General features: G+C 43.0%; 1 protein-coding gene across 3 annotated transcripts in view; it reads right to left on the bottom strand.

Annotated features, from left to right (window-relative positions):
• FTSJ3 (FtsJ RNA 2'-O-methyltransferase 3) overlaps positions 1 to 23999 on the bottom strand; it is a 416394-nt gene that overhangs the window by 379931 nt on the left and 12464 nt on the right. The window contains exon 1 of one of the 3 annotated variants that reach the window (XM_069629039.1): positions 7216 to 7233. The exons of the other annotated variants lie outside the window; for them this stretch is intronic. The gene's annotated coding sequence lies outside the window, so the exon portion shown is untranslated. Of the gene's footprint in view, positions 1 to 7215; positions 7234 to 23999 lie in introns of those variants that run through there. 3 annotated transcript variants of the gene reach the window in all.

The raw sequence follows: 23999 nt of genomic DNA, 5'->3' as shown, positions 1-23999 counted from the left end.
ACACTGTAAACCATAGCATCCTGCTCAACCGTCTCCGTGATAACCTGGGTATCACTGATCAGTATCTAGCCTGGCTGACATCTTTCCTCTCTGATCGACTCTCCCAGGTCTAACTTGGTTCCTTCCCATCATCCATCTTCCTATCTACTTGTGGTGTTCCCCAGGGATCTAACGTCTCACCCTGGCTTTTCAACCAATACCTGGCAGCTCTTGCCCACTGCATTGCCATTTTCTGCTCAAATTTCGAGTGCTATGCTGACGACACAATTCATTTTCAGGCTGCCCTCGGCCACCTCCTCTCCCTCTCTCATCTCCAATTGCCTAACTGCCATTCAAGATGGGTGTGCCGCCAATGATCTTTGTCTGAATGCCATCAAGACAAAGATCCTCGTCATCGGCACACCTTCACCATCCTTTCCCCTCACTCTCTGGCCGGCCCTCCTCCTACCCCCACCTGCGAGGGTAAGAACCTCGGCGTCATCTTTGACTCCACACTTTCCTTCTCCGCCCACATCTCAGATGCCTCTAAAAAGTCAAACTTCATACTGCAACTCCTCAGAGGTACTCTGCCTTTCCTCTCCTTCCTCCAAAAGCTCATAGTCTCCCAAGCTCTGGTTCTCTCTAGGTTGGACTATTCTAACAGCTTCTTTCTAAATCTACCTGCCTCTACTCTCCGACTTCTGCAACTAATCCAGAACAGGACTGCGAGATTGGTCCTTGGCCTCAAGCCCTGGGATCGTATCTCTCCATTGGCTCCCAGTGGATGCAAGCATTAAATTCAAAACCCTCTGCCTTGTCCACAAGGCTTTCTGGGGCCTGGGTCCAAAATACCTCTGGCTATCCCTCTGTAAATACCTCCCCTCTCGAGCTCTCTCCTCTACCTCCAACTCCCTCAGGGTCAGTCGCTTTTCAAAGAAACGAGCTGGGGGTAGATCTCAAGTCTTCGGCTGGGACCTCCCTCTGGAACAGCCTCCCTGCCACTCTAAAACTGGAGCACCCTCTCTGGAAGGACCTCAAGACCTTCTTTGCTTCTGCCTTTGCTCCCCCTCTCCCCTGCTGATATGTTCTCTCTTGGCAACGTGCACGTGGCCACCCACTGTCCTCTGGGCCCAGGTACCTGCTCACCCTGCCACCCTCCCACACTGCCTCCGAGCCACCCCTTGCACTGGGGTATGCATCTGTACCCATACAAACTCCCCACCCCCTTTTTTTCTTCCTGCACTTATCAGACCTACCCTGTCTGCTGCCTTAAACTCAGCACTTGCCAATTAATGGGTGCACTACCACCGTTTGTTGCCTTTATTATTTATTTATTATTATTTCTCTTGCTTCTCCTTTGCTCCGCATTTTCAACTTCTCCCCCTTCCATGCACTTCTCCCCCCCCCCCCTGCACTTGCACATTCTCAATGTCACTGGCCCTAGTAAAATTGTTGTTTTGTTCTCCCCTGTTAGCCTCCCTTGCCTTGTCACGCTCTGAAACACTTGCGTACGAGCGCTATAGAAATAAAATATCAATGGGTTTATTGAGATCACAGTATGGTGGCCGTTTTTTAGACAAGGAAATTGTACTAAATTCGATTTTAGGTCTTTTGGTTTTTCACTCAGGATTTTCATGCATCGTCAATGAGTGATTGTCATTTGTGTATTACTGTTTTCGTGATGTTTACAAAAGAAAAAAAATTCAAACAAAAAAAGGTATGAAAAAATTTGAAATCAATCTTTTCAGAAGGTATTGTATCCAATCTACTTATAAATAATACAAATGCAAAGAGAGTCAGTACATGTCTAGTGACAATTGTACCTTTTTTATTGTCATATTACAGATAGGTTATAAGGCTTCCAAGCCAGGTAACTATTATGTGTATATTATAGACAGTCGCACAATACGTTTTACTTTTATTTTGGTCATGGATTTCAACGGATCATGAAGACATGCACTAATCGTTTTTTTCGATTTTGCTTATTTCATGTATCCATTCATTTTAACCCAATTTGGTATGTAAACATTTATTTTCTCATTACTCACGGACGGTCACACTTTATTGATATATTAATTAGTAATTAGCATCCTAGCCCTCGAGACTGGCCTGGTCCGAAATGCATTGGCACACAAAATTGTGACATTTGACATCTGGAAGCATTTAGCCTTTTCATGCACTTAAATAACTGAAAAACCTAAACCTCATGTTTTGATATTTGAAGTACATTTGATAAGTGAATATTATTATCAGCAGCAGCTTTCTATAAGAACGGCGTGAGCAATCCTTGGATTAGAATCTTTCTAGTTATCTTTTTTCTGTCAATTATTGTTTGTTACCACAGCAGCAATGCTAAGGAGAATACTATCCTAGGAGAAATACGGGCAAGCTAAGCAAACAGGTTACTAAGATGCTTGAGTGTGGTTATGAGGACGACAGGAGTGGAATCGGGTGAGTGGGTCAGTTAGAGGGGTGCAGTGAGTACTACACCCCCTGGCACCCTACCCGATTGGTTGCCGGAGGGTGATGGCTGCAGGCTCCTTGCTCCCCTGGCAGACACTGGCAGACTCCATCTGGAGCTGCTTCTCTGGAACTGCCCTTGGCCACAGGGGGGCTTCCTCGGCAGGGGCTGCCTTGTGGGTATGCCTTTGAAGGCCTGCTAGCCAATGGGAGCGCTGTGAGCAGGGGCACGGACAGCAACAAGGAAGCAGGGACGGGGGGGGGGGCAAACGCACTAAGGCGCTACAAAAATTACAAGGCAAACCAAGCTGCCTCAAGAGGCACAACTCTTCATTAAATCCAAATTGAGATTGTGGCATGCTCATACTCCCTTGAACGTTCCAGGAGGGTGAGCAGACTACGAGGTCAACTACAAACGAAAGATCTTGGCTAAGGATCAAGTTGATGAAAGAGACTAATTGGGAAAACAAAGAATGAAGTGACGCATCTCAAACACCTAGGTTTCAGTTCCAAGAACACGCTGCTAAGCAAGCCGAAAGTCCAAGGTTGTGTTGCCAACCAATTAGAAAGCCTGCCACGCACTTTTACAGAGAATATTGCATTTATTAGTTTGCTGCCATATTATCTGCTATTTATTTATTCACATTTGTTGAGCGCACAGCAGCCCAGGGGCATTGTGGGGCTTGTTACAGTGGGTGATCATAGCTTAGTTACATACAAAAATACAGACAAGCATACTAGGAATAGATAGTATGCGTAGTAGAGGGAATATACAGATAGTGGGTATGTGAGTGTAGAAAGTTAATTGAAGAAAGCAGTTTTAAGATTTTTGCAGAAGGCATAGAGAGACGTTTCAGCTCAGAGCAGTAGGGAGCGCGTTCCATAGCTTGGGGGCAAGATAAGGGAAGCGTATCCCTCCTCCCGTAGCCCTGTTGATGTGCGGTACAGAGTTGGTTAGTGTAGCATAGTCTAGTAGGCCTTGTTGAGTGTGATCTGGATAGTGTGTCTGATAGGTTTGAGGGTGCTGAGAGGTTGATGCATTTGTGTGTGGTTGTGAGAATTTTTAATGTAATGTATACTGAGTGCTGCTCTGAGTGAGTTATTTTGGGTAGTTTGGAGTCTAGCTAGGTTTTCTTGGAGGTGCCAGCTAGGAGTGCATTGCAGTAATCCAACTTGGCTCCTATAGTAGCTCTGGCAATGGAGAGGCAGTTGTCATTGGTTAGAAACGGCTTTATAGCATTAATAAGTTTAGTGCTCAGGGTGGAGGCAGAGACAATGGCGCTGACTTGTTTATCCATGGATATAGCATCAATGCGACACCTAGCGTTTTAACAGAGGATAAGACTGGGATGACAGTTGTCGATACAGAAGTGTGAGTAGAGCGAGTCGAGATTAGCTAATGTGGACTTTTGACCAAGAATGGGGCCTTCTGTCTTGTCCCCATTGAGGCAAAGGCCGTTAGTGGCCATCCAGGCTTGGATGGTGGAGTAAATTTGCTGTAGGGTTAGCGTCTTGGTGATAGATCCCTGTAAGGGGAAGGAGCACCTGGGTGTCATCAGCATAGTTTGTGTATGTCTTCCCAAGTGCATCCAGTTTATCAAAGAGTGGCTTATTGAAAAGATTATAAAGAGTGGGGGCAGTACAAGATGCCTGGGGGACACCACAGTGAACGCTAGTGGGCTCTGCATTTGCTATATTGGAGAACACTTTCATGGTTCTGCCTTCTAAGAAGGAGGTGACCCAGTCAGCTGCATGATCAGAGAAGTGCGCAGCATGCGTGAGATGATTGGTGAGGGTATTGTGATCAACCAAACCAAACTCTGCTGAGAGGTCCAAGAGGAGGAGGGCCGGCTTGCCCTTGTCAAGGATATGGGCAATTAGGTTTTTTTAAATCTAATAAGGCGGTTTCATTTCCGTGCCCTTTACGAAAACCCAACTGGCTCTTTCCTAAAATAGAGTTAGTTTCAAGGTACAGTTGGATTGGTCTGTGGGCAGCCTTGTCTAGTATTTTAAGAAGAAACAGTACGGTCGTTATGGGTCGGTAGTTATTAGTTTGAGAGGGGTCTATCGTTGGTTTTTTCAAGAGCGGGCGCACCCAGGTCTCTTTAAGGCGGTCAGGGACTGTGCCTGTATTGAATGAGGTGTTGATGAACGCGGTAAGCAGAGGAGCAAGCGGCTCAGCACCTTCCTTAATGATTTTGGCAGGGGGGGGCACACATCGCCCTTGCATTGTGATGGTTTGATATGTTTCAGGATGTCTATGACATCTGCTTCTGTGATTTCCGTAAATGACAATTTGGGAAAGTTGCAGTTTTTTGGAATTAGGCAGAGTCTGAGTCGGATGGTTCTGCTTTGTTTTGGAGGAGGTCTATTTTTTTTTAGCATAGCAGATTGATGCTGGTGCACCATGCTTCATCTTTAACAATCTCGTCAGTGCAGATGGGAGGGATTGTTAGTTCTTTAAAGATAGTAAAGAGTTCTTTGGTTTGGGAGTTATCATTGGAGATTCGATGATTGTATGCTTCGGATATAGCATTGAAGATGGAGTCTTTGTATTTTTTAGCAATGGTTTGGAAGTTTTCTTTAGTGATCTCATCGGGGTTGATCTGCTATATTTTAAGCGCCTGGCGTTTGCTTTTGCGCAGGGTTTAGAGCTCCTGTGTGAACCAGAAATTGGAATGGAATGATTTTTTTCTCTTTTTTATTTTCTAGTGGGGCAACAGTGTTAATTGCACAGGTAAGGGTGTCTTTGAATATCTCTGCTAGGATGTTAGGGTCTAGTGAGAATGGCGGTACAAGGCATGGAAGGTCAAGAAAGGCACGGATGTTATCCGCAGTGAGTTTTTTAGCGCTTCTAGCTAAGGTAGCAGGTGCTTGAGTAGTAGATTTGGTACACAGCGTTAATGGGACGGTAAATTGTAGGCAGTTGCGGTGTGTCCATGGGAGGACAGTGTTGGAAACGATGGCTGTATCACAATTATGGTCGATTACCCAATCTAGGATGCAGCCTTTCGAGTGAGTGGGAGAAGTGATTTTCTGTGAGAAGCCCAGATCGAGGAGGTCCTTGGTAAGAGAAGTGGCAGTTTTGTCATTTGGGTCGTTGAATCCTAAGTTGAGGTCACCTAGGAGTAGCGCTTTGGTCGATTTATTTAATATGGACTCCGAGAAGGTGGATGACTTGACCTTGGAAGTCAGTGGGGGAGTGCGGGGGAAGGGGTGGGATCCCGGTGGTCGATAAAAATGACATGAATGTTTATAGTGGCTTTTGGAGAGAGTGATAATTTGGCTGATAGGATGTCTACCTTCCCTTCCCCTTGGTGAGGCACGGGCCTAATAGATATGGCCACTTTGAAGATTAGAGCTACCCCCCTGCTGTTTTGGAAAGCTTTTCCTGTCTGAGGATTGAGTAACCTTCAGCTAGGGTTAACGTAATGGTGGGGCCGGAAGCCTTGTGAAGCCAAGTTTCCGTGATGGCTAATATATCTAGGTCTTGTCTAGTGATTAGATCATTAACTTCTAGCGCATGGGCATTAAGAGAGCATACATTGAGTAGGGCGCATTTGTAATGCAGAACCTGGTAGTTCTTTTTTGATAGAGGTGGGGAGCCTATTTTAGTTGAGGAGGTTTGTTGTTTAGTGGTGTTGTGGCTGGGCATTAAGTGGGTCAGCTTAGTATTACTGGGTTTGCGGGCAATCAAGCAGTGATGACTGGTATTTGCTCTGAGGGTGGTGCGCGATCCCAGTAGGGAGTTTCTGAGTGCTACCTGCATGGGAATGGCAGAGATGTTCATGGGGGGGTGCGTGTTCTGAGTCTGCGTAGTCTGGACTGATAGGTGCGTGCGTGACTACATGCGTGTTTTGGCGAGTAGGGTGGATGGGCATAGGCAATACTCTCTTGTGAGAATTAAGGCTGAAGGAGTTAATGTGTTTGGCGGGCTCCAACCTGTGATGATTCAGTACGCTCTTAAAGGTGAGCATGGTGCCTAGCATGCATAGGTAAAGTGGCAGGGTGTACATGCTGAAATAGAGGTTGCAATGCATTTAATAGTTATGCTATATTAGAGCACGCTTGACTAGCGATTGCTGTCTATTACTGGTATGAATATGCAAATCTAGTAATCTGTGGCAGGATATGTCTGGCACGGATAGAAAATACTATTTAGGACCCTCATGTATGCAAATAGTACTACATGCAGTATTAACGACACAAGTGAAGCTGTTAAAACATACATGAACAACATGGGTGAGCTATTCCGGAACATTTCCTAGATACAAATAAGAGATAGCACAGCTTCGAGCAACATTTGTTCCAAACACATGTACTTGTTACAGGGCGCGTGAGGCTGCAGAGTATGGGAACTAATAGTGCATTCACCGCTTTGAGAGACGAGCTAGGGCATTAGCATTGAATTAACATCACCAATATTTCACAGGACATGGGGGAAGAGAACATTTTGTTGAATCGGCGTGCACGATTAAGACAAAATATGCTTTTAAGAGACAAGCTTTACATTGTATAACGTTCTGCTTTATGTCCTGTACGCCTAGCATTGGTCGGAAGAGTATGCCGCTGAGTTGTTACCATTATGGCAATGTTATAATTGGGGTATGCATTCAAGTTCCCACGAGTAGGCTGGTAGGCAGGGAGAGCGTGCCTGGTCCTGTTATGGGCGTATAGTACTATGAGGTCCTATGGTTTCAGCACCAAGGGGCAAAGGGTCGTAACTGTCTCTAGGGGCCTTCGGAGAAGGACCAGGGGAGCAGAACCACAACGTACCTTGTGCTGAAGAAGTTCTTGGTGCTCGACAGCGTTGAGGCGGTTCCAGGCTGCTCTGCAGCCCTAGAGACAAAGTTAGTGGTGGGCGAAAGCTGCGGGTACCAGGCGGCAGGCAGTTCAGCAAGCAAGGCTGGACGGATGTCTGCAGACTGTCCGGAGCAGCGGCTCAGGGCCAAGAATTGTTGGCTCTGTGCTGGTTGTCAGATCTGGAATGCTGGTCGAGGCAGCGCAGACGACTCTTGTGACTGCAGCGTGACAACAGTCAGAGGTGCAGCCTGGTTGCAGTTCGAGTGCTTGACTGTCTCAAAAATAAAAATGGACGCTGGATGATGCTTGTGTGGCACTCCTCCTAGCTTCTTCACAGGGCTGGAGTCCTATAATCAGTAAATGACATATGTAGAAGTAGCTCAGGGCATGTCCTACAGACAAGGAGCAGCCATTGAGATGTTAACACTTATATGATTCTATAAGCAGACATGTTCCCCTAATCAAATCCCTCCTTGCAATAGGTTTTTGTACAATGCCACATAGGATGATGTCATAAATTACCTATGTAAAAGTACAAACAAGATGAGGTGAATACTCATGCTATCTCCCTGCTTTCTTTCACTGAGATTAAAGCAGTATTTTACCATCTTCCTTGAGTTGGTCAGGTTATTTGGCCGCAAAGATTTTATTGATAATTCCATCTAGCACAGAGAAGACTCTTCAAAAGTGCCAAGGCACATTTGGTAGCGGTGCGGATGGTTCTGGTCTAATCGATCTAGGCCCAGATCCAGACCCCTGACAATCACCTACTTCTACCATTAGTTAGATGATCACAGAGATTTCTGCGAAGAGCAGCGCGTAAAAGAACATGTGTTCAAGATTCGGTTGATGAAATTGATGTTCAATGAAATTCCCCCTTTGATAAAATTCCTGTTTGATCACTGCAGGCGCCCTGTGGCCTGAAGGCAAACTGGTTTATTGTGGGAGAGTCGATGCCGAGGGACTCTAGCTGAGTGATGGATGTAAGTAGACCATCAAACTTGGTAAAAGATAAAAGGGGGAGGGGTTGTATATATATGTTTAAGAAAAGTTCATTTTTGGGCACAGTATGTCAACTAATTGAAAGACTTCATAGCTGCAGCTTTTTGCTTCTGAGAAGTCCTGGATTTGATCACCTACCATCCAAGTGCACTGGCACGTTATAGCATTTTAAAAAGGACAGGTTGATTTTTACAACTTTTTCAGGCATATTTTAGCATGTATAGTGTGTTAACAGGACAGTCACATATTACATCGATGTTGTTATAATGTGATTATATAACCTTAATCTAAAACTGTCTCAGGTAGAGCACATTAGAACACTCTGTTCCAAGATGGAGCTGTGCATAACTTATTACATAGTACCTCCAGCAGGCAGTCACATGACTGCTTTGAGCAATAGTCACGTGACTGTTTTGACAACATTTAAAAAAAATAATTAAAAAAAATAAAGTGTTAAACATGCCACCCGAACAATGGGAATTGAACTGCACCAGACGAAAGCCCAGTGTTTGAGGCGGAACGTGTGATGAACTAGGAGTGCTTAATCCAGGACTTCACAATCCTTAGTAATCCATGCTCTTTTAAAAATGTATTTCTGATACACTAGATATTAAATCATGAGTGATTTCAAGCGCAGATCGAGTGCCCTGGTCTTTTTTGTTGTAAATCCTGCACTGCCTTTACCGTTCAATAGGCATGAAGGAGGTGAACAACAATGGTGTTGTAATATTTCGAGCGGCATGCTTTTGAAGCCACACAGGAGGCACCCACTGAGAGGCTGAGCGCCACTTGCAGAAGCAGGTGTGTGTATATATAGTATATGAACTGGATTTAGGGAATTATAAGGAAAAGAAAAGGATACCTCACTTTCATTGGCCCGTGAGGGACAGAAAGGTTACGTGCTATAGAACTCCATATAGGAGTGTTAAGGATTCCTGAGGCATAGAGCCAACAATAAGAGCGCATAGCAAACTCAGAGACGGAGTAAACAATACACTTAGTGGAATAGTAAGGGAACAAATGAATAGTGCACATGTATATAGGGTGTAATACGTTTGTATAAAGCTGTTTGCATGTTTAAATTGACAGATGAAACAATAGCAAAAATAAATATATGCAATTTATTTTACATATTTGTAACAAGGGATTGACGTCAATCAATAGACCGAAATTAGATGCAATTAATATACGAAGAGAACTTTAAGATACCAAAAAACAAGGAACGATATAAAAATAACTGATACAGTGTAAAATGAAGGAGCAAGAAGAACAGTGGTGCAAAGGTTTCCCCCCCCAAAAATATATAAAATAGGCAAAATAGGTTGATTCACGGATTACGAGCGGCGATTGATGGTGCTTGTTCAAAGAGATTAAAACGGTACACTTAATAAATCTAGAAGAAGAATAAAAGATTGGGTAAGTATTGACAGTCTAAATTGAAGACACCTCTCCTACACCTATGTAGAAAATTACCAAGATATATGGCCAAAATCAGAAAGCATCATTCTGAGTGGGTGAAGGGCACACCTAATAAAACGCTTATGCCATGGCCTCAAGTGGGTTCTTGCCAAAACTGATACTGCATCACAAGACTACATATTTACATGCCACTTAAAGGAAAGAAGTTAGAGAAGAGGCGATCTTAGAACTCTGGAAAATTTACCAGAGTGAGAATGAAGATCCAGCCAAGACATAATGTATTTGGCTCCTCTTTCCTCTCCTGAAAAACAAGATGTAAAAAAGGAAGAGAAGGGATTTATCCTTTAAAGGAATTAAAGGCACCAGCGGGGTATGTTAATCCAACGTATGAGCCCTGTGCTTATAGCAGTGTAGACAGTATGGAAGGAAATGGAAATAAAGAACGTACATATACATATATTAACACGCAACAAAAGGTAAACCATGTGACGGGAGAAATAAACAGGAAGAGAGAGAGAGAGACAAAAGGGAATGAAGGACAAGGCTAAGAATATGAAAATCATAGATAAGGGGTAAAATGGTCAGATTTAGAGGACCCCATAGAATAAACACCAGAATAGACCCCACATACTGAGCGACTGCAGTACGATCACGCAGTACAGAGACTATACCACTGCCTTATACAACCAGATTAAGAGCATTGCCAGGACGGAGACAAATGGGAGAGGAGGACGCTGCTTGGAAGACCAGGAGTGTGGGCAGGTATGATTATGGACCAGGGTTTCACAATTCCCACTATTAGAGAAAGGGGCGGGGGGGTTGGACCATATTATATTCCATGGCCCCAGATGGATAAAGAGAATTTAAAGTGCACACTACCAAGTTTAACTTCAGGTGCAGGAAAATGGATTTCTGAATTAGAGAAAAGGACGTCCAGAATGACTTTAGCCATAGGCGATATTAAAGGCCTATTATCAGCTATTCTAGGGGAGAGAGCCGACGACATTTGGAAAAGAGCAGTAACTGCACAAAACACAATGCAGGATGGAGGGCCATTTAATAAATTGTAGAGCAGATGTATGGCGAGCAAGTACAATATCCTGATACATCAGATATTGGGGTAATAATCACTAGGAAAATGAGAGAGTATGATGACCCCATGGCTTTTATTAAGGATATTAAGGATATTCAGGAAAGGTGGAGTTTGGGGATGCATGAACTGAGGGATAAAATGGTAGCATTATTTTATCACATTTTAGGTCGAGGGCTGCGAAAGCCGGTGCAACTTCAGTTTCAAAAAAACAGGTGGGAATGGAAGCAAAGCCTTGGCCACAGATCCAATTGGCAAATGTACATTGTAGAATATTAAAAGGAGAATATTAGTTGGTGCAGAAAACAATTGTCAAAATTTGCCATGGAGGGAACAGTGTTGACAAATAATGAAGGACCGACGGCACAAACAGCGTAGCTACCACAGCAGAATAATTTAGCATAGATCAGAACAGGCATCATTTTTTGCCAAGAGGGAATAGGCCTTGGAGGACGAGGTGGCTTTCAAAACCCTCAAAGGGAAGGATTTAATGGCCGACAGCCACTGGAATGTTAATTACGGAAAAATGGAACACATGGCCAGAGTATGCAGAAGCAGGGGAGGCATACAGCAGCAGAATTGGCAATCTCCAGGAAGGGGTATGGGATATGTTCCACAGTATGAGACAGATGCACAAGGAAATTATGCCCAAGATCACACGCAAACTCAGGTGTATGCATCACAATCACAGCAAATACAGCAAGTACCAAAACAAATGCAATTTCCACAGGCGCAACAACAGCAAGCACCTATGCAGATGCAACAGGCACCAGCACAAGAAGTACAATATATTCCAATGGCACATAGATATGGGAAGTAGTCGCACCCAAATTGGGGAGTGAGACTATGGTAGAAGGGAATCCTTTCACAGGCACAGGGATGAATTTATATCCACAATAGGACAGCCCACATAATGACCCGATGTGTTCTATACTATCTGTAACACCAGACACCTAATAGTAACCAAGGGTCAAGGTGACGCTAGGAGGCAAGACGTTTGTTTCTTGTATGAGGGAAAATATCCAATGTCAGGCATTGCCATGAATGCGCAGGGATTTTCTGGGGAGATGAAGTTCAATTTACAGACGAATTACCAATTTCTATAGGAGAACATTATACTCTAAACAAACACTGGTAAATATACTAGGGCGTGACAAGACTAAACTTAACATGACAATATATTTTACTGACAAAGGAATAGTGTACTCAACTCCAGGGATACATTATGTAAATGTGAGAATTCATATTAGCATTTACAGGTAATAAAGTTTTAGGAGCAGTCCCTCTAGATGAGGAAGTGTTTTATATGGAGTAACTGTCTGATCATGGTTTCTGAAATTAATAGGCACATTCCTAAGAATACCTGATAAGTTTTTGTTCAGGCCAGAGATTCCTATGGGTGATGAAGAAGGGCAGATTATCCCCTTGGAGTTAGAAGCAGCAGTGTTCAGAGAGGAAAGGTTGATGCTTCATGGGACAGACTATGAGGGAAGGGGATGGAGAACGGTGATAGTTCAGTGAAGGGTATAGGTTGACAGATAAGGGAGCTATTCAAGCATGGCTATTTTTTTATAAATCTTACTTATTAAAGTAGAAAATATACAAGTACCACAGAGGACGGCATTAGTAAAAAGATAAACATATTTTCAAGAAGACTTGAAAAATGTACCAAGTATTTTATGGACTACAAGTCCATATGACAAGGGCCCATTAAAGGAGTGGGAGCAGTTAAATTAAGCTCAAACCCAGAGCCATTTTGCTGCATGAAAAACAGTATCTTATGTCCAGAGAGGCGGACAAAAGGTATATTTGAAACCATATCCACGCTAATGAAGCAGGACATCATTGTACCATCTGATTCTCCATGTAACACAGTCATGTACCCGGTCAAAAAAAATAAACGGGGGTAGGGGGCCTGGTGATTTAGTCAAGACTTGAGGCCTTTAACCAATATAGTCGAAGCAGAGTTTCCATTATTTGCAAACTAAGGGACAATATTGAGCAATATTCCATTAACAGCCAAGTATTTCACTGTTGCAGATTGAAAAAAAATGCATTTTTCTCAATTCCCCTTCATGAAGGCTCACAAGATCAAACTACATTTTCATATAGAACGATTCGCCTGAAACATACTCGTTTGCCCCAGGGGTATTGCGAGTCCCCATCAATCTTTAATAGAGTCCTTCAGATGGACTGTCAAGAGGAAGTACTGTATATAGGACAATTGATCTCACACAAAGGTAAAAGTGACATGTAAAAGAGCAGAGGCTATTAAGAGGATTGAGTAACCAAAAACAGTAAGCCAAATGCAAAAATGTTTAGGTCTATGCAATTATTGCATGGTCTGGGTCTTCAATTACAGTACGTAAGGGCTCAAAAAGGCACAGGTGGCTAGGAATGTGCTAAAGTGGACAGAAGAGATGACTAAAGGATTTAATGATTTTAAAAAAGGGCGATTAGTACAGGTCCTCTATTAGGAATTCCAAATTATAGTCAATAGTTTTACTTATTCTCTCATTCAAATTGAGAAGTCATGACAGCAGTACTTACACTGAAAACAACATTAGGACATGGTCATAGGTCATTGGCTTATCATAGTGAGATTGTAGATCCAGTTAAGAAAAGGACACTATACTTGCATGCAATCTTTAGCAGCTGCTGTATTTGCGATTGAAAACCCATCAAGTATAACCACGGGATGTTCGGTAACGTTCATAGAAAATGCATTATTTGCAATTTTGGAGAAGCCTAAAAGTACATGACCACACAAAGAGTCAAGGTAGGAGGTCATTATCGCAAACCCTGCAATCAAGATTGTTAGGTGTAGCACAGTGAATCCAGAAACATTTATAGCTGAGCCAGTGGCAGAAGATGATGTGCATGACTGTATAACGCATATCGAATGTTATAATGAGATTCCCCAAGTTCGAGAAAATGCTCTAGGAAGTGGGGTGGGGGGTGAGCAAGTGATCTTTATTGATGGGTCATCAAGAATTGATCGAAGATGGGTGTGAGGAATACGGGATCAGCAGTGGTAAAACTGAACAGAGAGGATCCATTTGAGGTAATAAGCAGGGTAGTGTACTTAAATTACTCAAAGGCTGCAAAATTAGCAGTGCTTATTGATGTGCCGCAAAGCTTTGAGGATGAGGAACTGAAGATTTACTCTGACTCCGCCTGTACGGCGTCAACTGTACACGCAGACTTATTACGTTGGAAAAGGAGGGGTTTCAGCCAGGCTGATGGCACTCCAGTGCAGCATGCAGGTTTACTAGAAAAACGTACTGAAGCATTAAGTTTCCCAGAGACCATAGCAGTCAGAAATTAAGCCGCACACTTGGAGGCCAGGAAAGCAGTCTACTATCCAATCACATTTGAGGGTGAAGTAAACAAAATAAGACCAGCAACAGGACGATGCATGCTGGTTAACGAAGCATTTAATATGACGTCCTTTGTGCAGTTAATTGAAATACAAGGACGAGGATTGCAGGAAGGAAAAGCTATGGAAAAAGTGGGGGTGCTCCATCGCCCACTGAGTAAATTTGGAGACAGGATAGCACTGGAAAGCCAGCTATATCTCTAGCCTTATTCAGGGTAGCACATGGAATATCTTCATTACCCAGCACATGCGACTCGACAGAGAGTCGAGCTGCTACAATTGCAGAAGAATGGTTTGTACCGAACCTATTTGAACATGTGCCACAGTTCACTGTAAATTGCATTGTGTGCCAGATATATACTGCTGGAAACACTTTATGAATAGTGAGAGGAGTAATTCCCAGACACAATGGACCAATTCAGCATCTACATATTTATGTAGATATGCAGCAGCTACAGATATATGCTGGTCATAGTAGGTCCTTTTTCTAGATGGATAGAGGCGGGTCTATGCAGGCACCCCGATTCTGCATGCACCGCTAAGTTCATTGTGCGCAAAGTATTTCCAAGATGGGGTCTGTGCGAGGTTTTGTGATCAGATAATGGACTGCACTTAGTAAATTAACTTTTTGAAAATATAGTTCTATCGTTAGGCATTAAACACAAGTTTGCGTCAGCTTATCATCCACAAGCAAATGGTATTTGTGAAAAATTAAACTGTCTTTTGAAGGGGTGAATAGCAAAGTTAAAAGTCACTTTAAAGAAGGGATGGCAACATTGCCTACCACTTGCGCTATATGCACTGGGGATTCAGCCTGGCTCAGATCACCATCCAAGTCCTCATAAATTGGTGACTGGATGCCATATGAGAACTCCTCTCACCCCCCCGCCCCCTGCCCCCAACAAGGGCAAATACAGACGCCCATCATGTAGCAAGGACATTAGGCAATGAAATGTATGATTTGAAAGCAATGACTGCAAGTTTTTCTTTCATGTCTCAACAGCTCCAGAATCGACAGGAGGGATCAAAAGGAAATAAAGACAATCAGCCTGCTGATTTGGAAGATGTACTCAAACCACTAAGTTTATACATAGGGGACCAGGGGCTGGTGCGCAAATTCGTACACACCTGGAGTACCCCCAGTTTCGAGGGCCCACATGAAGTGGAGAAGTGAGCCCTACTGCTGTCAAACCGAGATGACTGCTAGCGTGGATCCACCTACACAACATCAAACCCTACAAAGGAGAACCTCCTTTGTGAAGCAAGTGAAGAATTTCAACATGTGCAGACAAGATCCATAACCAAAAGCCAAGGCAATGCAGGTGAAGAAGATGCAAAAAGTTTTGATTAGGGTTTCCTAAGGACTGATGGACTTGCAGTGATCCTTGAACACCTTTAGAATAAGATAAAAGGAACAACATACAGAGATGTGTTTTGCTTCCAGAAGAAAGTGCAGTGCAACATTAGATTGAGTGAAACCATATAGCCTCAACAAGGGTTTTAAATGCATAAACCATGGGACTCGATAGAATAAATGTGGTGTTGTATATTTGAGGGTTGCAGTAACAAAGGTTCCTACCATCAACTAACCATTTTGCTGTATTAGCTGCCAGGGGTAGTTGGTTCATTCGAAACAGTGTTATGCAACTCCTAGTAGATCGATTGGATACATGTATTTTATAGTTTAAAGGCTCTTCTTTCATAGAAGAGTGAAAAAGGAAGATTTTACAGACGACTTCTGTTAACATGATACTCTCAACGAAGAATAGTTATCTCCAAATAAGCCTTCTTTAAGAGACCCTTTAGCCAGTGGTGCAATGAGTCAAGGTTCCAAGAAGTAATCAATTCATCCTCCACATATGAAAAGGCTTTTTACAGTGCTCAGCCACTTTATCGCTTTACTATTATCCACTGGCAAGACATCTAATAAGATGCCTTTATTGGTGTCAGCTTATTGTTTAACTAGATTGAGCACCATAAATAGGCTGGCATTAGTAAAAGATATTTTTAAGATTCTAAACAGAATAGCTCATTGGACGTTGATGGATGAATCCCCAGCAGTGTTCGCAAGTACTGTTCAACTACGTCAAGTGATAGAAGAGAAGGTAAAGCCCACACACCACTTGCATATCCAACATTTCAGATCAGAGACCTTTAGAGCCGGGCCTATTGCACCTCCACCATGATACCACCACCTGTCATTTTAGTGGCCATTTTCCCAATTAGCTTGCTCAGACTATTTTTACATGAGAATATTACAAAGTAAACATTTTCCTCCATTTCCAGTGACTGATTACCAATAGAGAAATGGGTGACCTTTGCCTTTCCGCTGTAATAAATTTATATTTGGCTAGGTTTATCATCATCTTCTGTGCAGACATAAAGCTATTACAGCTACTCAAAAGGACTTGTAAAGCAGCTGGAGTGTGGCCTGCAGTTAGTCTATATGCACCCAGGGCGAGTAACGCAGTAGATTGATTATTCTTGTTACTCATTACCCATCCTTTCTCCTCTCTCCGCCACCCCCCTCTCTCTCTCTCTCTCTCTCTCTCTCTCTCTCTCTCTCTCTCTCTCTCTCTCTCTCTCTCTCTCTCTCTCTCGCTCTTTGGGGCATATCTGGGTGCATTTGGGTAGCAGTGTGAGGGAGGGGTGGGGTGATTGCAAGGGAAATGGTTACATCAAGAAGAGTAACAGAAGGTATTTATTGTAATTTACCTGGTAAAGGCAAAGCTACAAGATCTTTTGCTGTACTGTTGAGGAACCGGAATCAGTGTCTCAAGAAAAGCATATTCACCATCAGAATTAATTGACCAGGCACTTCCTTATTCATAATGCAATGGAAAATATGGGGCGTAAAAGATAATAGGAAGGCACGTCAAAGTTCAGAATATGCTAGGAAACAAATACAGATGTGCCGATGGGCCAAGAAACACATCGACACAGATGGCAAGATCATATTTACCCGCTCACAGAGCTAGCATAGGGAATATTTGTCATACATCTGCGGCTCTGAGGGAGCAGCAACATTTATGCATAAATCAGGCGACCAGACAAAGAAGGCAGTGTACTTTTCCTCATGGGTGAGATAAGAGATAAGGTGTACAGGTGGTTTTGTGAAATATCTATGCACCAAATGTACACGACCTGGACCTCTACTAAAATGCAGCCTGTAGTCTATTAGGGTACCATGACTGAGTGGTGAATTGGGCAGTCTATTTTAATATGATAATGGACCTAAACCAATCATTGATCAAAGATATACTGCTTTCCTGTGCTGCATGAACCTGGTTTAACATTGCACAATACCACTCACTAACTGATGTGTGGTAACACTGCAACTCCCGGGACAGGTAATACATACTATTCAACAGACCATGATGCGCTTACATGCATAGACTACATATAACGGTGTAACGGTATACCGTTAAAGATACCGTGAACAACTTAATTGAACAATAACAACCGTCACAATGTTTATACCGGTATACCGGTAAGTGTGCTTTTTAATCTGATTTGGAAAAGCTGCAGTAAGCAAGTGCTGCACAGTCTTGGTCTTGCACGGTTAGATGTTCCATCTGCCAAGGGGGCCAAGGGGGAAAGTGAGTCCACATTAGTAAATGCAGCTTTTCTGCTGTGACCGCTCTTTCTCTGTGATCAGTAGAGTCGGGTCAAAGATCAGCAGATTTTGCGCAAATTGTGTTGAAAGCTGCCCAGTGCTTGAACCTTTGTGTTCCCCATGCAAAGCTGGCAACAATGAGCTGACCCTCTGGCTCTATAAACATACCGGAGACTCCAGTTCATAGAATCCGCCAGACCTGGATTTCATGGGCAAACTAGAACAAAGTTATTTAGTTTCAGGCATTATTTATTTGAAAGGCAGCATATAGATTTTAAACGTTTTCACACAGTCATGCTGCTTCGCGTTACAGGTCAGATCTTCTATGGTGATTTTCCCGATTTTCAATTTGCAATTAGCAAGACCACAAGGACATCACAAGGGTGAGCCGAGGGTCTACACTGAAATTGAGCATTTTATTTTCCCTTTTGTTTGTATGTAAACAAATGTAATAAAAAGTTCAGTGACTTGCAAAACAGCGGAGCCAGGAGCACTTTCCTTAGCAACCACTCAGCCAGCAGGAGCAGAAATGGATAGATTCAGCCTGGCCAGGCATTGTGTGCCTTTAGTTCAGTAAGTTAAGGCCCTACTGCACTGAGCAAACACACATTAGAACAGCTCTTGCTCTGACTGAGCAAATTGTAAAAAAAAAAAAAAAAAAGACAGCCGGTGAAGTCATGCATATCGGGTTACTCTCCCAAGGTTTAGATTCAAGGAACTTCATGGCCAAGGATCGGATAGCCATCCAGTTCTGTTTCAGCTTAGAATTCTGGGATTTGTAGTTTTCCTACCAATTTGAAAGATGGGGAACTACACATCCCAGAATTTAAAAGGGGGAAACAAACTGGATGCCCTTCTGATGCATGTCCACAAACAACTTTAGCTCTGTAGACAAGGCATGGACTGGCCTTTAGGGCAATAGGCCCATGGCCGAACCAGAAACGCGAAATGCTTGTGTGGGACAGTTTTTTTCGGTCAAATGTGGAACTTTTTTGGCCAAGCTGGGCAAGTTTGATGAGTGACTTCACTTTGCGGTTAATAGTTTTGACCACTGTTGTTGAATAAATATTCTTTTAAATGTACAATTTGCATCAAATGTTATCAAAAATCTCCCCCTTGGGAACCATCCAAACAGTGTTCCAAAAGGAATGAATTCCCATTTGCAACTGTGGGCCACTTATATGTTGGTGCCAGAGACAATTTTATGCCCCAGTCCGATCCTGCTGTAGACTGAACACTGGGCCCATCAGTGCTTTCTGCTAGTAAATAAACTGCCCCCCACTGTCCTCTGTGTAAATCTGCACATTGGCACTAGAGTTGTTGCTTCGCTTGATCCTTCACCTACCTGCCTTCTGCATATGGCATTGGACTCAAGCAGGCAGGACAGATTCTACATTCAATTTAAGTATCCAGAACAATGGGGGGGTGACATATTTCTTAGGTCTATTCTCAACTTGTGACACCACCAATGAAAGCATTAGCATTCCTCCTTCTGAACTCGCATCATAAGGGTCCTAATGCACTCAGACCTGTGGAAAACAGTAATGATGGCGCTGTGGTGAGGTGGTGGTCTAGGCTTTATTTGTGCTGATACGTATTTTAACTTTGTCATTTCCAAAGTTTTTGTTTTGCCACTATCTTTAAGAAGGTAAATGAACATGTATTGCAAGAATCACAAAAGAAATCAACAGCGCCCCCTGAACTCTGTCCCTTTAGGATTACATGGTCAGTGGTGACAGCAGACCTTCATAATACACCAGGCAGATGGGAAACAAGCTATAGTGATTAGATCACTATCCAAACTTTTGGTGTATCTGTGTTGGCTATGACATTTTGACAAAAGAAATACAATGGCATGGGCTTTCAGACTGCACAAGTGACTTTTCTCCCTTTAATGGGATAAGGAGCTGTCAAAACAAACTTTTTGTTGCAGTAAGGGGTCATAATGCCCATGCCATGTGGTTCCAAAAAAATGCAAGTCGAGGCCAATGTTCAAAGCGATGACCTGTGAGTGAGCAGCAAGCCCATTGCTCAAAATGTGCATTATTACACTTCCACTAGTCACTCTTTCATTCAAGGCAATCAACGAGTGAGCGCCATGAAAGACCAATTCTGTAGCCGCCTTAGATTCCTGGAGGTCAGCTAAATACGTGCAGAGACAAGTTTCAAAATGCTACCTTGTGACAGCTGGAAAATCCTGCCTGCGTATTTGTAAGTCAACTAAAAAGCATTGACTTAATGGTATAGTTAAAGAACTTGAAATGCACAAAGGCAATGTAAAAAAAACGTTTTTTTGGTATAAGTAGCTTCAGTTGGAGCAGTTTTTAATGTTATTCCGTAAACCACACGTGCAGGACCCAAAATCAATATGTTAGCAATAGGAAGAATAAATACAGTGCCAAGAAGGAAACAGATTTACTTTGGGTTGGCGGCTTTGGGGTTTATATATTTATAATGGATAATGTTTTCTAAACATGACAATGGGGGATTTCCCTGGTTCTATCATTGAATAGTGACACAGCGAAAGTCATCTCTGCGGGTATTCCCTGCTGCCATACAAAAGGGTAACATGTCCATGATTACTGAACACCTTTTGGCCCGCAAGTAAACTAAAGGCTGTAACGTAAATAGAGAGTGTGTGTGTGTGTACACTACCATCAGCCTCCATTGATCTGCGGCATGCAGATTATCAAGATGCCAACATGTTCATCTTCACCAGTAGCCAGTGGGGGAGCTAAAAGCCTAAATGACCACTTAAGAATCATCTCCTCCTCCCTCCTCCCTTCTCCCCCCCTCCCTCACATGGAGATTAGTTGCTAGCAACGGGATAGCAGCGTGACATGCTAACGTCATCTCGTTCATCAACCGAAGTGAAACTAAAAAGAAGTACAAGGAGTTTGAACGCGTTGCTATGGTAAGTTGTGGCTAGTGACACCTCAGCAAATGCTGGTCAACATATACCAGATTGTAGTCCAGCTCCATTAAAAAGGCGCCTAAAGTAAGGGCGCGAGAATAGGTGCACAAAAAAGGAGAATGCCCAGTCAATGCAATGTAGAGGTCCCTGGTATAAAGTAAAATATATGAAGTACACTGATCAAGCTTAAAGTCACACAGAATACGCCATGTATGGAATAAGAGACATCTGCATATGAGTGGAGGTACATAGATTAGATCATTGTGTTCATCTATCTTTAGGTTAGGAAGTCTGCAAAATAAATGTATGAGGCAAGGTACAGGTATGTTCACATGATGATAATCAGTTTTCACAGAGTGGTCTGCATGGTAATGTGCAATTCAAACAATGCACCTCTAATTAAATATTAGGTGCAGTGCACTATATATATTTATTTGGTGATGTGGCAGTCGCCACGTCCTTTCATATTCTGTCAATGTGGTATAATGTAGAGATAGTCAGCCCTACTCTTGTGAATAGACGGTAATTGGAAAAGTACAATACTATAAGTAAAGTCCCAAGTAAAAGTCTTCATTAGTGGCCAAGAGGCTGATGGAGTCAAGATGATAAATCTTGAAAAGCTTTCTGTGAGAGTCTTTTGTAGGTCACCTCCCCTGGGTGGGGGTTGCAGGGGTTGGACCACTTCCAGAATCACACATCTCATCTGTGCGACCGTCTGCCTTCTTTGAAATGTCAGTAAACGGGTGTGGTTTTCTGTCCTAATGTTAGACTTATGATCCGTCCACTGGTCATTGGCACGTCCAATGGTTTGACCTACGTAGTATATGCCACAAGGGCACGAATCACATTTTTTGTGTTACAAGTTGCAAAATCATGTAGTGCGATCTTCCCTGTGTTAGGGTGGCGTATATGGTCTCCTTTGATGATATTCGTATCCTATGGCTAACAACTACTCTCATTGCAACTCGGTCTCCATTTCCTCGCCCATAAAGCTTGCAGGATACCACCACAGAACGTTACTTTCTGCCTAAGCCCTTGTGAGTTTACCTTAACTTCTTGCACTATTATTATTAGATCACTGGGGGCAAGTTCCACTTACATGACTTCATTTCACACATCGGACTCCTCCAATCACGGCCATCTGTATTTACAGACAATATCGCCAGGATGGCATTCAGCGCAGTAATTCACAAAACGCCCTGTAAATGTTTCTGACTTTCATAATTCACCCCTCTATTATTTTGTTAACCAAGGAATGATTTCGTTTTTACAACTCGAAAACGTTTCATGCCGTTACATCACTTTATATAAATTAACAATAATTCCTCTTTTTAATACATTATAAAAAATAAAATAACTATAAGCCTTTAAGAAAATGTTTTTGCAACACATACTTATGTCCGTCGTTATCAGCAGCGCATGCTGAAGATTTCCTACAGCATAAGGCACCACTATGACCCCAGCCAAACCAAACCACCCCAATTATTCACTGCACCTACCCTGCATCCTAGCTCAGTGTCCACTACACCCGAATAATGTAACCAATGGCCACTGTTCATGACTTGCAGCTAAGGCCAGTCTCCAAATCCATGGCATAGGCTTCGGCCATACTGCATTCCCCAATCAGCAAATCAGAGTACACATTTGCGTTTGCTGAAGGCCAGGCCCACTAGCCACACACCAAATATAGATCACTAGTTTTTCTACTTACATTCTTACTGTTTTGAAAAATAAAACAAGACATATTTCCAAAAACATGCTTTTAGATCCTTGCTAATGGTCGTTGCACAAGTTTGTTGTAATATATTCCACCACTTCGGGCTGTAACTAGCAAGGAGAACATTTTCTTCCCCCATTCAAACCTACAGCTTCCGCCATGCCGCATGCCCCAATAACCAAATTACAGTACACATTTCTCCTTGCTAATGGCCAGGCACTTTACCCAGACACCAATGTTATATCAATGTTTTGTGTACTTACAATTTACACTTTTGAAAAAAGTAAAACACAGGACATATTTGCAAAACCATGCTTTCAAGTTCTTCCTGACCCTCCTCATGCATATTGCTGCAATCCCATCCAGCACTTCAACTTGTACCCACAAGAAAATCTTTCCCCCCTTTCAAACTTATTCCAATTTCGAAAAGCTTTGCCACAGTCTTGGCCATGCCCATCCATTGCTGGTCCCAGGTGGTCATGACCCTTCTGGCCACAAGCTATACCTCACGTACATGACTATTTTTTGTACCTACATTATGACACTTTTCCAAAAATAAAACATGGACACATTTGCAAAACCATGCTTTCAGGTCCTTGCCAATGCTCCTTATACGCGCTGCAAATCTGCCCCGGTTTTATTTTTTCCAAAAGTGTCAAAATGTACGTACATACAACAGTCATAACATAATCCCCACTTGACAAAATCCATTCAGACTTTGCACAAACATTCAAGGTTGGGTCTTTACTATTTATGAAAACATCTGTCCATATTCGTAAAAAGGCAACAAAGTTATAAGTAATCTAAAAATGTTGAGTCCCCCCCCCTTTAATTTTGCCCCCTCTTGACAAAATCCCACCAAACTTTGCAAAGAAAATTCACATCTAGGTCGCCAATCATTTTGCAAACTGATGTGTAGATTTGTCAAATCGCACCACATTTATAAGCCTTTAACATATTCTGTTCACTCTTGACAAAACATCACCTCACTTTGCAGAACCAGAGTCAGGTCTAGAATGAAATTCCAAGATTATACAGTTTCATCGAGTGGCGCCAAAGTTATAAGCCATCCATAAACAGATTTTTCACCAACCCTGTAATGCACATGTAAGCATAGATGTCCCCGAACATCTTTGATGTTCGGAAACATCACAGGACTGCCCCAGACAAGAAACATGGCCGTTTTCTGGCTTTTCATGGCCATAGCCTACCCCATCCTCATCACCCCACTCCTCCCCAAAGATTGCTTCATTAGTTTGACAAGTGCAATGTCAAATGGGCACTGTCCGCGAATCCAACATAGCAGGCATTTTAAAAAAAATATGACGCACCTTGTGCTTTTCACCATGTTAATGTTAAAGGACATTTGTACCGCTCACCATCACCACCGGAGTGGTCCCCTGGCGCTCTGGCGGCTCTGAAAGAGAGGTGGTGGGGGGGGGGGTGAGTTAGTGGGAGGAAGCAGGAAAAGTGCAAGAGAGCAGTGATGTGCTGTTGGCGGCCTCAGCCTGGTGGGTCCGTTGGCTGGGCCTGGGGTGTATGCGGCCGGTAGTCGTCCTGTACTGTTGTGCAAGGCTATGTGTGTTTTTGTGATGTAGTGAAGTTTATGCAGTTTGTTGT

Source organism: Ambystoma mexicanum, chromosome 12, assembly GCF_040938575.1.
Source record: "Ambystoma mexicanum isolate Mex_15411 chromosome 12, UKY_AmexF1_1, whole genome shotgun sequence".
Taxonomy (NCBI): Eukaryota; Metazoa; Chordata; class Amphibia; order Caudata; family Ambystomatidae; genus Ambystoma; species Ambystoma mexicanum.
Note: the sequence above shows the minus strand (reverse complement) of the source record. Positions and strands in the feature narration are given on the sequence as shown.